The 16,041-nt window shown below is 39.9% G+C and overlaps 1 protein-coding gene across 2 annotated transcripts in view; it reads left to right on the forward strand.

The window, feature by feature from the left end:
- The window catches only part of B3galt1 (Beta-1,3-galactosyltransferase 1), a 582,026-nt gene that overhangs the window by 414,926 nt on the left and 151,059 nt on the right, over positions 1-16,041 (forward strand). For both annotated transcript variants that reach the window (NM_001434404.1, XM_087653542.1), the window contains 1 exon segment: positions 15,069-15,116. The gene's annotated coding sequence lies outside the window, so the exon portion shown is untranslated.

Raw genomic sequence — 16,041 nt, forward strand, 5'->3', positions numbered from 1 at the left:
CCTCTGTGGAATAATATTGAAGGACAAGATACAAAGAGGGGAAATTCTTACAGAAATGAGTGTTGCAGAATGCACCTCCAAAGTTAACCTCACTCATCTACCCAGCCCCTCACACATTGCCAAACCCTGCTACTTCCTACCACAACAAATCCATGTTTGCTTCCCTTGGACCTGAGCATATTAGTGTACTGTGGCAAAAATGAAATCACACCATGCTCATGCACTATTTAACAGTAGGGATGAATTTAGAGATCCATTGCTAGGAAATCTTGTGTCTGTGTGAGCAACGTAAGGCATGCTTACACAAGATGCGATGCCATAGCCTAATGTTCTTAGGCTGCAAACCTATACCGCATGTTATCATTCTTAATGCTGTGAAAACCTATAGCAGAGTGGTGTTTGTATATATCTATATACAAAAGGAACAGGAAAAATACTTTGTAAAGGGCACAAAAAACAGCATGCACAGAAGTTGCTGTGGCATCCATGAGGAATTGGTAAGTTATAGGGTCCAGGACATTACTGCACACTGCTACAGATTTGACAAACCCTGGGTAATTGTATATGCATGTGTGTGTGTATGTGTATAGATAGATATAGATATAGATATAGATATAGATATAGATATAGATATAGATATAGATATAGATATAGATATAGATGAGAGAGATAAATTAACTTTAGCTTACTCTAAATTTTACTTTACTTATAAATGCTTTAAAGTTGTTTGTTTCACTTTTTGGCTCTTTTATAGTAGCATTTAGTTTAAAAAATCCCGTTTTTTTTTTGTAACTTTAACAATTCTTATTGCTTTTTCAAACATTTGATAGAACCTTGAATACAAATTCCCTCATCAGCAGAGGTTTGTACAAGGCCAGAATCACCAGCATCACTGTCTCCCACCTCATGTCTGCTCTCACAGGAAGAAGGTCTTCAGGTTCAGTTCCATGGGGAAGCAGGTATCCCCAGTACTTTCTTCTGTCACCCCCAATCCCAAGACTTGTGAATAGGTATCTCTGGACAGCTGACCTTATAAGGACACACTCAGAGACTCTCGCTTTTACATTAGGTAGTGAAGACTGAAACATTCAAGCCACCCAGAGGTAAAGGTTCATGGTATATCATGGTGGAGTCACACTTACGTTACCACACTGCATATAAATAGTTTTCTCTGGCTGTGACTGCTGTGACCATGTATCTGGTGTTTCCTATACACTTTGCTCAGTTTGTTTTAGGATCATTGTTTTCAGTAATGTAGCTATCTAGATTCCATCACCCCATTCTAATACTTCGGGACCACAGTTGTGGTGGGATGGAAACTCCTGATGTGGGAGAAACATCCAGCACTGACTTTTCAGCTTCACCCTCTTAGTTGCTGATTTCATGTACGGGACAATCGCCTGATACGGTCTCTGTCTCACTTAGGGTTCCCATTGCTGTGAAGAGAGACCATGACCAAGGCAACTCTTACAAAGGACAACATTTAATTGCAGTTGGTTTACAGTTCTGAGGTTCAGTCCATTCTCATCATGGCGGGGAGCATGGCAGTGTCCAGACAGGCATGGCATCGGAGGAGTTCAGAGTTCTACATTTTATTCTGAAGGCAAACAGAAGACTGGCTTCCAGGTAGCTAGGAGGAGTCTCTCAAAGCCCATCCCCACAGTGACACACTTCCTCTAACATGGCCACACCTCCTCCAACAGGCCACACCTCCTAATAGTGCCACTTATTCCCTGGGCCAAACATATTCAAACTACCATAGTCTCTTCGTGGAAAGATTAGCAACGGGTAATTTATGTTTAAGGTCCATGGTGAAGAAAACAACATGAGATTAAATCAAGTACAAGAGAAGATGAGGCGATCAGGAAACAGAATATTGATGAAGTATCTGAGGCTGCTGCAGGATGGCTGAGCACAGTGCTTAGCAGCTCGGTCTGTTTCTAAGTAGGAGGATCTTACTATAGACTGATAAAATATTATAAAATCCTACATAAACCAATGAATCATTTATGTAGGTGATTCTGTGTCCCATGCATACCTTTATACTGTCATATCATGAGGTGTTAGGAATTTCTTCGTTCCATTTTCATTTATGGAATCACCGTTGGGCATGTGATTTGTTAGTGTCTGAGCCACAAATTCTGCAGGAGAACATGACTGCATTTCTCAACCTTTATCCTGACTAAGTCATGCACTTCTGCCTTGTTATTTCCCCTTGTTCTCTTGGCTTGCACTTAGGAGTCTGTGTTACTATGAGGAAGTACAAATAGGCCATGTAAAGAAGTATGGAAAGGGAGTACATTTCTGAGCCTACAAACCACCACAGCTCCTAGCTGATCTTCCACTGGGCACATAGTACACACCTCTCAGTCATGGGACTAATCCCTCTTGAAACGAGACTCTCCATGCCCCCAAGGAAACATCTAAGGGAATGTTACATGGAACTGAGACAAAGGGCTCTCTGTTCCACCTTGCCAGATTCCAGATTCACAAAGGGGACAGAGATTTTCGATGTTCAGACCACTACATTTTGAGGTGGTTTAATATGCATTGGTAGGTAAGGGATACATACAAACTTTCACTTCCATTAGTGGTCACACGTTTTACAGTTTCATTGTACTGAAGTTTACAAGCCTAGCATGAGTCTCAGGGCTAAAATGATGATGAATTCCTTTCTGCAGTGTGTGTGAGGGTACTCAGTTTCTGGCCTTTGCTGTCTTCTAGAGAGAGGCAGCAGACATTGCTTGACTTGTGGTGCCTTTGAAAACCAGGAAGATGGCATGGGGCTCTTCCTATACATCGCTCAGTACCTCTTCTGGAGCTTCCCCACTTTGCTACTTAATCTCCCTCCTTCATGTACAAGAGGGAACATGGAAAGCCACGTGCTTAACAGCATGAACCTGCCATAACATTTCATCTCCCAAGACATAGAACCTAAACTTAACTACAGATCCTGGAGTTCAGGATATGGACGTGTCTGCAGAAACAGCATTCTGCCACAACTAGAACCAATTATGTCTGTGTTATAGTTGTTGCAAGGTAAGATTAAAATTGGTCGATGATCTGTAGAGATTCTTCTGATCCCCCGAACTTTCCGTGAACATTGTACAACGGTCAGGTGTAAAGTGGATATTTTTCATTTTCTGTAGGCGTTTCAGGAATTACTTTTGGGGACAGGATAGCTCCCTTTGGGCTCAGACTCTATTTTTGCACTGTCACATCTTCAGAATTTGTTACATTGATGAATTTTCTCACCATCCCACACTCTGTCCCTGCTCTACACTACACCTCACTAAGACGTAACTGCTTCCTTTCCCTCCCTTGCTACATTGTAGCTAATGCAGTCAAACCAAATACAATAAAAGACACAGCCCACAGCCACAGTTTATGAAATTAGTGAGGAGACAGAAGGAATACACCTCACAAGAACAACACAAAGTCGCCCGCCCTCGGCCGCTCTGGTGGATGACAGTTCTGCTAACTCAGGTAAGCCTCTCCCCTCACCACCCGTGGCTCCAGAGAGAGTGAGGTATGCCATTAGTGCTTATAGAATGGGGCAGTGCCTTGTATCCAGCTTAGCTGCAGCCCCAGCCCTGCAAACAGAATGCTCATTGCTGCCCTTGTTTTGCATGCTTCCCTCCCTCACCAGGATTTATCCCCACACCAGTCTGAAAAATACCACCACCTTCCTCTATCCTCCAGTGAAGGTAGAAAAGGTAGTTTCCTCATCAGTTATATGAACATAAAGAAAATTATTTATCTAACCGTGATTTTGGAGAATCTTGTAAATTCAAGGGCCTGAGACATTGGGAGAACTTTTTCTTATATTACCATTTTTTTTTACTTCTGCCACTGCCCCACCCCCATCTCCTCCTTTTTTTGATTTTTGAACCAGTAGCCAAAACCAGACTCCTAATCAAAAGGGCAAAGGGCAAAGTACCTGATAATGTGTGCTTAGTACACCCAAGCTAGAAGCTGGCCTCGTGTTGCCAAAGGCAGGGAGAATAGCAAACCAGGTGCCATCCAGAGTCGAAGAGAAAGCGTCAGCCTTTCCAAGGAAAATTAAAAACGAATACCAGATTACAACATTCTGAGTTCTGCTCCCCGTGGACTTCGGTTGAATTCTGGATGAGGTGAGAAAGAGGGAGACGGGAAGCTTGGCTCACAAAATAGACAAACAGCCACAGGTGTGGTATAAGCCTCATTTCTGACAGAGCCTCAGTGCTCTGGGAGTCACGTTGCTTTTGACTTTGCTGAAACTGTGTTAATATTTGTACAGTTAGATATATTCCGTTCTGATACAAAATTCGAGTAGGGCAAAAGTATGAATAATTTTCAAATTTCAGAAGCCACAGCCTCAGATAGGACCAAAGGCACAGGGATCTCTGACATCATGATGCTTCACAGAGCAGCTGGCGGCCACACGCTATGGGGTGGTAAATGCTTTTCACATATCATATCAACTTAGTTAAGCCTCACAGCAAGAAACGAGTGTGTTTCCTTCATTTCCTAGGATACAAACCTGGCCCAGGAGTCCAGCAGAATTCAGTTACCATCTAAGCTCTATAATAGGCTAAGATTCAGTTAGCTTTCTTAGGAAAGAAGAAAAATTTGTCCACCATTTCTCTGATTAAATAGGGTGATATGCAAAACGTGTAACCATAGAATATGCTCAGTAATAAACAAATGCTTGCATGTGCATTTGTGTATACATAATATGTGTGTATGTATTAAATGTAATACGTATGTTAATATGTTCTTAAGAAACAAAATAAATGGGCATCCATACCAGGAGCTAGCCTCAGCCCTAGAGCAGCATGTTTTCAAATATATATGTAATGATTTTTTTATTAAGGAGAGTTGATTATGCAAGCCAGCTATGGCAGCAAAAATGTATTTATTAGAATAAAGGCCTTGCTAATGGGGGTTTATATATTCTTTGAAAAATTAGTTTACACCTCCCCCAGGTACTAAGAGTTGACTTGGTGTTCAAACCAACATTGCTTGCTATTAATTTTACTAATGAAACAGAAAAATAACTCAATTTGCATTGTGTTCTTTAATGAGTTTAACTTGCTTACAGTTTATGGCTTCCATACTTAGAGTCCTAGAATAAACCCACTAGGTATTCAGTGAAATTTCTGATTAGAAAGAGCCCATGGGAAAATTGAATTTGATTTTCTTTTTAAGATGAAGAAAACAAAGCTTTTAAGGCGTCCAGTTCCTGCCTAAGCTCTAAGATACTAATGAGAGAGTAACTGGGCTGAGGAAACTCCCCTGCAGAGGCCACTCTGCCTGCGTCTTCCGTCTTCCGTCTTGCTGTGTTTGTTGGAGTCTTATCTGGGGCACCTCCTCCTGGACAAGTCTTACCAGTTGGCTACAGAAGTAACATGTTAAAAACAATGTATCATTCACCATGTGGGAGTTTCAAGTGCATCTCTGGCTTCCATTTGTTTTAGGAACTTGAAGTGTATTTTTGTTGACATTTTAAGTCTATTTAACCTGACCATCACCTCTTCTTGTCTTTCTCCTTTATTCCACACCCAATCAGACCAGCCAGCTAACTCCTGATGAATGCTCCACTTGAATCTGTCACTCTGGTCCAAGCTGCAACGTCTTTTGACTTAAGTCAATAACCTCACACTTGGTCTTCTCACATTTCATCTTGTCTTTAAGGACAGTGATCTCTTTTAATGGACCTGTGCAGAACATCCTGCTGTTTCTCATGGGAATTCGAATAATATCCAGTTGACTTGCCCTGGGTACAGTTCCCCCTGTGATGTGGTCCCTGAGTCCCTCCTTAAAGTCACCTTTGACTTATCTCCCTCCTCTCCCTTGGTCCTGCTCTCCGCACTACTCGCCTTTATTCTGTTCCTCAAATGTTTCCAGTTCATTCCCATCCTAGAGCCTTAAGAGGTAATTCCACTTGGAATATTATCCTACCAATGATTTCCAAATCAATTACATCTTGTCAGTCATCACTCAACTTATATGCTACTTCCTCGAAGATACTTTTTCAAACCACCAAGTCTGTACAAGGCCCCCAGTCAGATACTCTTAAATCATTGTCTTATTTTCGTTGTAGCACATAATGCCCCTAGGTCTTATTTCCTTTGACCTATCATAGAAATTCCAGCCCCAGTGTCAATGCATGGTGCTAGCACACGTTGAATAAATATATGTGTAAAGAATGAGAAAGTTAAAGACAATAGAAGTGACAAAGGGCGTTACACACAACACACTGAGCTTCCCAGCAGACCTAGGTATGCCTACCTCACAGCCAGATATCAGCCTTGGGAGAGTAAGGTCAGGATTGCCTCTAAGAAGTCCAATCCCCAAACATCCCATTCTTGAAATGCACATTTCTTCTTTAGGCTTACACCCTCTCCCTCACCTCCTGCTCCTCCCCATCCTCTCATTAGCTCACCAGTTTGAACTAAATCTCTAGCAAATTGGATTATGCTGTGCTTCCTTGGGAGAGCTTGGACATGGGACAGGGATCTTCTGCTCATCTTCTAAATAATAACATGAGTTCCATCGGCGGTGAACTTCTTTGAGCCATGAAGAAGACTGCCTGGAGTGAGGAAAGAAGTTATGTCCATCCAACTCAGGAAAAAGGGTTGTCTCCTCTCTAATAACAAAGATTGAGAATCAGTGTGTTTGAAGTTAGTTTTTGCTTTCATGGATGTATTTAGTTTCTCCACTATCAGACGAAAAGCTCAGACAGTAAAGTCAGTGACACTTCTGAGTGGAAATGCCCATCTGGAAATATCTGATGAGTGCTCACTGGAGAAATTCTTACGAACTTTGGAGGTACACAGGAGACAATCACCGCTGCTTGTCTTTGGAGAGAACTGTGAATATATGTTTTCAGAATATTAGCAGCAACGCAGCATCAGTTGTGCTATGTACTGCTGGTTTCTAAAGTCTAGGACCTAATCATATCACAGCTCATTAATTTATGACAAGTGCAATAATAAGTATGATACAGGAACACATACAAATCCCAGGATGGATATGTGAATAATGACTGTTAAAATTTTCTTATAGAGGGGAAAGTTGTTTGAAATGGGAGATACAAATCCATTAAAACAGTAGTTATTTTATAAAATGCATAAAAATATTATAGTTTATAAATATGTTTGGAAAATATGTGCAGAAACACATAATTCTACCATCTTCCCAAACCTGTGGTTTGTTTTATATCTTAAGTGTGTGCCCACATGTGTATACTTTATCTAGTTGGATTTACAGTGATATGTGGAGATTCTTTTTATTTTACTTTTCCAGCTTAAATATAGAAAATAGTCTCCATTGTTGTCATAATTATCCTCATGATTATGCATTCTCCTTTGCAACAAAATATTCTGTCTTGTTCCTGTCTTTTAAATTATGAGAAAGAAATCTTGAGGAATTATCCAGGCTAATGTCAAACGTCTGGGTATCAGTAATCTTCTTGCCTCAGTTTCCCTAGTTGCCGAGATGACAAGTGCATGCCAACACTCCAGCATGATTTATTTATGTTCCTTGCTAGTGAGTGATAGCGAGTGATTTCTTTCTATATTAAAATCAGTATCTGAAATGGACATTTTTAATTAGGATTCTCTGCCCCTCATTTGGTTTCTATATTAAGGCAACTATACAAAAATAGAATTCTAAAATCCATTCCTGAATATCTTTTATAATTCTTGATATTCTTTGGCCAATTTATTATTCATAGGTCCTAATTAATTCTTTTCCAGCCATAGATGAGGATATTAGATTCACCTCAATTTCACAATTTCCATCGAAGTATATCCATCTTCTCTGCAATATGAAGGGAAAAGTGCTTGCCCCCCTGTGTTTATTTTCATGTCTGTGATTATTGGTGAGAGTCTTCTCACATCGGAGGGAATGGTCATGTCTCCTTTTTTTTATTTTTATTGTCTGATACTGTCTTTTCAATGCCTTTTCCTGTCTAAGGCCTCATTATAAATTCAGGTACAGGTATATGTATGTATGGAAATGCAGAGGATACCGATTTGTTTGCATCGTGGGCAAAGCAAAGTATAAAGCCACAAAGCACATGGGACAGATCACACGAGGGGCAGGAGCTTCCTCAGTGAAACCTAAGGATCTGTCCTTGTGAGAACTATGTCAGATCTATCCTTGTTTTCTATGACAGAGGTGACGTAAACATGGGTTAGCCTTCCTACATATGTTCAATGTGTTCTTAATAAACATTGTCTTACAGCATCAATACTGATGCATTCAATTAGATTCTGGTGTGAGAGAGAAAAATAATACCTTTCATGGCCTGTTGTTAGCTTTGCGGCTGAGATCCTTCTACCAAAAGAGATTAGCCAAAGACTGGCAGGGAAATTTGCTCACTGTAAGTCCTGGATGATGTGGGAGCCTTCAGGAAGGAGAGCCTAAAGAAATGACACCTTTGTGCTGTTTTGTGTATGGATAGAGAACAAAGGGTACAATCTGTTGCTAACAGAATGGGGTAGCTCATAAACCTATGTGCTCAGATATGTGCTTCATGATATCTGGACACGAGATCAGACATCAGCACTTAAGGGTTTACCAGCAAAAAGAGAACAATGAGAGAGGTCTGCCAAGATGTTTTTCACATTTTATTTTATTTTTTATTATTTGTCATTTTATTTATTTACATTTCAAATGATATCCCCCTTCCTGGTTACTCCTCCAACTCCATATCCCATTTCCCCTTTGCTTCTATGAGGGTGTTCCTCCAATCATTCGCCCACTCCTGACTCACCGCTCTAGCATCTCCCTACACTGGGGCATCAAGCCTCCCTCCCCTCCCACTAATGGCATATAAGGCCATCCCCTGCTACATATATATATATATATATATATATATATATATATATATATATATATATATATGGACTCCTGGCTCCCTCCATGTATACTCTTTGATAACTAGACCACCCCAGAGCTTCCATGGTCTTCCAGGATTTTCTAGCTAGTTCCTAGAGAGAACAAGAGTGGGAGAACAGAGAACCCCTTTCAGGGCTAATGTATCATTTGGGGGTAGGATACCCTGAACCCTATCAATGGCACATGAGGAATTCTCATCTACAAGTTAGAAATGTTACACTAGCAGGTAAATATATATTTAATTAATATTTCTCTTCAGAAGTACCTAAATGGCAAAATTATTTTTTGTTTTTAATTTGTTTTCTTGGTTTTAAGTTTTGATGTAAGCTGCCATTGCCTCCTTAGTGTTTTGTCTGTAAAGGGTATGTTATGTAACATCTATGTAAGTTGACATGTCATTCATAGTTGGATGATATGGCATGGTACCAAACTCAGTAACTGCCAATGAACACTTACTTTATGATAACAATAAAAGGATAAATGGTGGACATGTCATCAATCCCAGCATTCAAGAGGCAGAGACAGATAGAGCTCTGTGGGTTCAAAGCTACCCTGGTCTACATAGCAAGTTCTAAGACAACCGGGGCTATATAGAAAGGCATAGTCTCAGAGAGAGAGTGGGGGAAGAGAGAGGGAGAGGGAGAGGGAGAGGGAGAGGGAGAGGGAGAGGGAGAGGGAGAGGGAGAGGGAGAGGGAGAGGGAGAGGGAGAGGGAGAGGGAGAGGGAGAGGGAGAGGGAGAAGGGAAGGGAGGAGGAGAGAAAGAGGGAGAAGGAAAGGGAGGAGGAGAGGGAGAGGGAGAGAATCAACAACAAAAAATTAGCAGAGACGTAGAGCTTGCAAGACATACATAAAATGGTTTTCAGTTCAGAGTTCCCCAGAAAGAAGATGACTAAATTCTTGCCTAGATACCAAGGAAGGGTTCTAGGGAAAGAGCATGACAGCCCGGTTAATTCATTGCCTCCCTTCTCCCGTGAGTCATCCAATTACAAGAGCAGTGCAGCTGAAGTGAGAGCTTAGCTTTAGAGATGATGCACAGAACTGTGGCGTTATTCGAATTTCTCCAAAGAGAAATTCACCGTCCTTGTAAAAAGGATTTGTCTTAAAATTTTGAGTGAAAACTTTAAATGGGTTATTTTTTTTGAAAAGCAGATTTGTTTCCTTGGTGCATGAAAATGTAGTATATTATTATATGCTGTGTTGTTTGTTCTGTACTCTGGGAGAATAAACCTAGAGCTCCAGCAGGTTCTGCAGCTGCTCTAGCACTGAGCTGTACTCCAGCTCTAGGATACTGCCCTAGAAATTGCCCTAAGTAAGAAAACATCCCCAACTTGGAAAATACTGAAATCCTCAACGTGAGCCAACAACTATTATTCCATGATAATCTTCATATCTCCTCTCTCTCTGCTTCTCTCTCTTTCTCGCTCTCTCTCACTCTCTCACTCTCACTCTCTCTCGCTCTCTCACTCTCACTCTCTCATTCTGTCTCTCTGGCAGAAAATGCCATGGGAATGTTGATTCTTCATTGAAAGTGTGCTCCGCTACAGACAATTTAGTTTATGGGCCACAGCAAATACATAGTTACAGACAATTTATTTAATGCATCCGGGAAGTTTCAGTAGGAAGAACTGCAGCTTGTAGGAAGAGGAGCTGAGGACAGTGGATGAGGATTTAGCCATTACACAGAGATGCGAGCCTTTGTCAATGACGCCCCCTTTGCTTTTCATTGCATCCTGTTATGGAGAACTCTCCTCATACATAAACAAGGACAGGGGCAGATAATAGTCATGTCACCCTGAGTTCTTTTCCTATGAGAGAAAATCATGTGTGCTTTAGGAGAGCCAGAGCAGTGCCATGGTTTCTGGATGCTCAACCTGTGGGAGCAAGAACCCAGTGGAAAAGTGAAGGAAGGAAATGCACAAAACAAGGTAGGTCCAACTCCGTGGAGAAGAAAGCTGGGTAGACCTCGGCAGGCTCACTTTGGCTGACCCATCTGAGGGACAAACAGCTGCCTCCGACCCTAGGCACATGCTGGCCATTAAGCAGCAGAGGCTGTCCACTCTGATAGGACCAGTCCTGCAGGAGATAAAACCCAGTCCAGTGGGAAAGTAAAGGTTAAAAGAGGCAGGGAGAGGCATCTCCCTGATGGAGGAACCCTCTTCAGGAGAAGGCTCGTTTGCCAGCAGCCTTGTCCTAATGATCAGTCTTATGTTTCTATTCATTTCCATTGTTATCTTTCCAAAAATCTCCCATTGGCTAAAGTGCGGTCTCAATTGCTCTTGTTCTCAGAGAATCTGTTTTGTGTAAAGAGGATGAAGGAGTCAGCTAATTAGTTTTCTAAAGTGATAATTGTGCAGCCTGTTGCTGTTTACTTAGAATCTGTGTCTAATGATCTCAGCCTTCCATCCAGGCTGTCTCAGTGCGCGGCAGTGTAAATATAAATTCCATTTGTAGTCAAGCATTTCCTGCACAGATCCGGTACACTTAATGAATCTATGCATATATTAGAGACTGATTTTTTTTCCTTCTCTTGATTCGATGTCGGGAGACTGTGAATTATATAAAGAACTAACTCCTCAAATAAAGCAAAGACTTTACTGCCCCAAGAGAAACTCTTAATATCTTTGACCTGGCATTGACCAGTTTTCAGCCTTCCAGATGTACTTAATAAGTAGAGAATATCAGATATTCAAAAATCCACATTCCTCTTAATTATCTTTTAATTAACTTTCTGTGTCATTTAATGAAGATTCCAGTTTTTAATAATCACACAGAGTTCATGACTCCTACAAGTCCTTGGTGCTGTGGAGGTAGAATTTTACACGATAATTGGTTACTTTAAATGCAGTAGTAGGGGACACAGCATAAGCTGATGAGTCTGATTAGGTTGCTCTTTGACAGTTTTTTGTTCCTCTGCCCTGGACTATGATGCTTGAGGGCAGAGTCATTCACAGTTTCACAGTACCAAGTATTGTGAAATTTCTTAATCAAGTAGTATGGGGTTTGCTAGAACAGAGAAACAGTAAAGTTGAACTTATGTCAGAAGTATGACTGTTTCTACTCTACATCTACTCTCTCCAAGACAGTGTGACAAAGTGCGATGATTTTTTTTTATTACTTAAAAAAAAACAGAAATGTTAAATAGCTTAACTTGATTATCAATCAGTAAATACATGCATCAAATCACCACAAATATGGATGATTAAAACAATAACTTATTTCTATGATCAAAGGTAAAACAGTACATAATTAATGAGTCAAAATTATTTTGTTGAAAAGTCTAAATTCTTTAATGGCAAAAATCCTACTCTTGCTTGAACTGTGGAAATTCAATGAAGGCAATCCCGAAGTCCTTTACGGAGAGCCTCTTGCCCGGAATCAGCATTCATTGTTCTGTGATGCTCTGTTCTACGTTAGTGAAGGACTTTTAAACTTCTTAGCAAATATAGTTTATAATGCACCCCCAGTTAACTGTAACACAGAGTCATATTAGACAAAATAAAAACATTTCCAGAATTCATATGGAAAACTTGCTCCTTCTAGGTCTTACTAAGCACAGGTTAGAGCTACTGGTTATGGTGCCAACTACACTGTTTGGTTTAACATGGAAACTAAACTAGAAACTATATCAAAGGGGTTGGGGATTTTATCTCAGTGGTAGAGCGCTTGCCTAGCAAGCGCAAGGCCCTGGGTTCAGTCCCCAGCTCCGGAAAAAAAGAAAAAAGAAAGAAAGAAAAAAAAAGAAACTATATCAATTGCTCAGGATCTCAAGTACTATGTCTCTTTTTCACTTAAGTAAATACAGTAATATACGTGCTTCTAAAAATTCTGTTTTTCAAAACTATAAATAAGACAATAAAACTATAAATAAGACTACAAATCATCAATGTCTTATTTATTTTAATATTTCATCTGAGAAATATTAATTAGTCTAGATTGTGTTTTGCAGATGTATCTTGGAGTTTCTCTCAATTAGCCTGGTTTACTGAGATTGGCCAACACTCATAAATCTGTTTGCTCTGAACATGACGCTTAGCTGTGTTATCTACTGTTTCTGGCAAACCACACTCCAGTGAAATACTGAGAGATATTTTCACACTTTATATACCTAACCGATGAAGTTTCAACCAGCTACCAAGAGATAATATTTCAAAATGTAATATTTCACACCGGTGCCAATAGAGGATCTTCTCCGCATCTGTCTCCATTCTGATTTACTCCATTCCATCGTGTGTGTGTGTGCACGCCACTCTCTGTGGTCCTTGGGTTACAGTAGAGGCTGAACTGAATGAAGGTGAATGGCATGGCACCCATTGGTATTGATTGCCTGTCAAGTTTTACTCAAAGCTCAAATCCAATGTAAGATGAAGGGATTCAGACCTCTGAAAAGTAGGCATTAGATTCCTATTTGGTCAGCCCAAGCCACACCAAATAAAAAATCTGAAAACCTGGAGGGTATTAGCTCCTCTGGCTCCCAGACAATATATATCTGTGATATCAGAAACCAATATTTTTGTTCCATTTCACTGTTATTAAATGCCTCATTCCTTTTTCAGGGATACTTAAATTCATAATCCACAGTAATAAAAATTTTTGAGTCTGAACCCTTTATACTCAATTTGGAAACCCCATGTCCCATTTTTAGTATGTTAACTATGCTTTTATTAATACTTAGCATATTAAAATAAATCTGAGAGTTAGTGCAATTAGCTTTAAATAATTTAAGAATGTATTGATTTATTTTCAAATAAGTAACATATTTTAAAGGAAAAGTAACAACATTGTCCAATACAATTTAGAGAGAAGACTTTACTATTTTTGCATATATCTTGACTGGGTAGAAGAGAACTGGACATTCCCATATGCTTTTGCAATCTGTTGTGATGGTCGAGGTACAAGAAGAAATGCAGACCTATGGTAGGCTACAAAGCTAGAGACGTTAGGACTTCATAGATTCCTAAATGGTGTTAAAGACCCACAGGAGTCCAACAACTACACTTTGGAAATCAATATTTCTTCCAACACAGAGCTTTATTCCATTCACTTGCTGAAGATCAAGACCACTCTAGAGTCTCAATCTCATGACGCAGAAGTAACCCTGAGAATCTTTTGGCCTGAAGAATGGTAAAGCTCTCAAGAAAACACTAACTTTTGAAGAGTGATCTATCTAGTCAATGCTTATCTGCCTAAGGGAATGTATTTTATCCCATAATGGTAGCCTTTGTTATGATGTTCTTAGACATTCTAGATGTTATAAAACACTGTATTCTGTCATCTGGAAGTCTGGAGACTTAAGAAACAACTTCAAATCCTAGCCATTTGGATGCTTATCTTTCTATCAATTCCTAGCCTCAGTGACTCGCAGGTTCTTTACTGCTGCCCTGACTCACAGTAAACATGGTACACTGTCATCAGGCAATGTGAATGGTTCTTCCTCGGTGCCAATGACACAATGACGTATGTGCGTGGGGGGGGGTGCACATGTGTGTGTGTAGGGTGCACACGTGTGTCCCTGGTGGGTTCGGAATAGGTTCTTAGTACTTCTGCAATTCTTTTATTTCAACGATGTATTTTTTCTTCTCACACTCCATGAGGTAATTTTATACCAAATTCTTAATATTATTTTCCCCCTTAGAGTGAAAATTCTCCTCAAATATATTACCTCAATTCCTTTATTTTTCTGATGAACAGAAACTAAGAAAGAATGACTTTCTCAACAGTATGCAAAAATATGGAAAAATTGATAACTCTATATTTATGGACGCTTCATGCCACTATGGTTAGACAACATAATAAACTAGACCAATGGAGATTTAAGAAAATGCAGCTAGGATGCTCATCCACAGTCATAACTTTACCTAGTAAGTATCACACTTGGAACAGGCAGTCTTAAATTTCAACAGCATAGCAGTATTAAAACAAATAGAGACCTTGCTGAGAAAACCCCGTAAGTAGGTTCTGGATTCCACTCCTATGGCAAACCAACTAAAATGTCAGTAGGCTTTGGTCTGTGTAAATAAGAACCAATTGAGAGCAGTTCTGTCTAAATATGTCATGCCTGAAAATATTAATTGTAAAACAATCTTACCCCAATATTGAAGGTCAGATTTATATTAATGTATTTAGTTGTGTAGGGCGCAATAAACATCAGTTGGATAATCTTCCATTGCCTTCTTTACAGGAAAGAAGAAATGGGTTTCCATGGACCTATCGATGATAATCATCTCAGGTAATAATATTTCAACCTTCTAACCCTGCTTAGTCTGTCCCGCTTCCAAATATTTAGACAATATCTGTGAGTCTTGCACAATTATTTCTCAAATCTTTGCCTATCCTTTGAGCCCAAAGGTGCTACACTGCAAGTTAACATCAGTACCCGCCGTGATCCCCTTCCTCTTTAAAGTAGCTTTGTCTTTGTCAAGACTCTACTCATCTACTTCAGTGTCTGGATTAGCTTCCACTGATCCCTGCTTGAGAAAGCAATAACCATGAGTGATCTAAAGGAGTAATAGTAAGCATGATTTAAAGATAACTGGAAAAACATGGTCTGCCCCAAAGTATCGTCGTTTTATAGATGTACAATGTACCAAAACTCCTATTTGGGAATATAGCATCCAAATTGATGTTATGGCTAAATTTACATAGATAGACCCCTTGCCAAAGTCACTGGATATACATATATTGTCTAATATTGTTACTACATCTTCATAAGATATATATTATAATATATAAGTATCTATATATTATAGAACAAAAGTTCAAAGACATAGCATACGTAAGATGTAGTACAAGGAGTCTCATATTTCAGTCTGTCTGAATCTACTATACACAGGGCATTCTCCCTGGTCAAATAGTATCTGAAAGCACCTCGGGCATCTTTAACTTCCATGTGTAGTTTACATGTAAGCAACGTTTGGTATCGCTTAAACACCTTTTCACTTCTAGACTGTGTGTTCATTCATGCTTCGCCAAGGGTAGGGCAGATATATATGTTCACAGGCTGCTTGATTGAGTGCAGGGGTAAAGCTGTGTCATGAGCAACCTCTCACCCTTTTTGTCCCTGCCAGGTAACAGGAAATTAAATCACAGCGATTTACTCCAGGCCAGAAGTTCATTGACCAGGACAAGGCACCTTTATTTACTGTTTTTTAGCT

Source organism: Rattus norvegicus, chromosome 3, assembly GCF_021556685.1.
Source record: "Rattus norvegicus strain SHRSP/BbbUtx chromosome 3, alternate assembly SHRSP_T2T, whole genome shotgun sequence".
Taxonomy (NCBI): domain Eukaryota; kingdom Metazoa; phylum Chordata; class Mammalia; order Rodentia; family Muridae; genus Rattus; species Rattus norvegicus.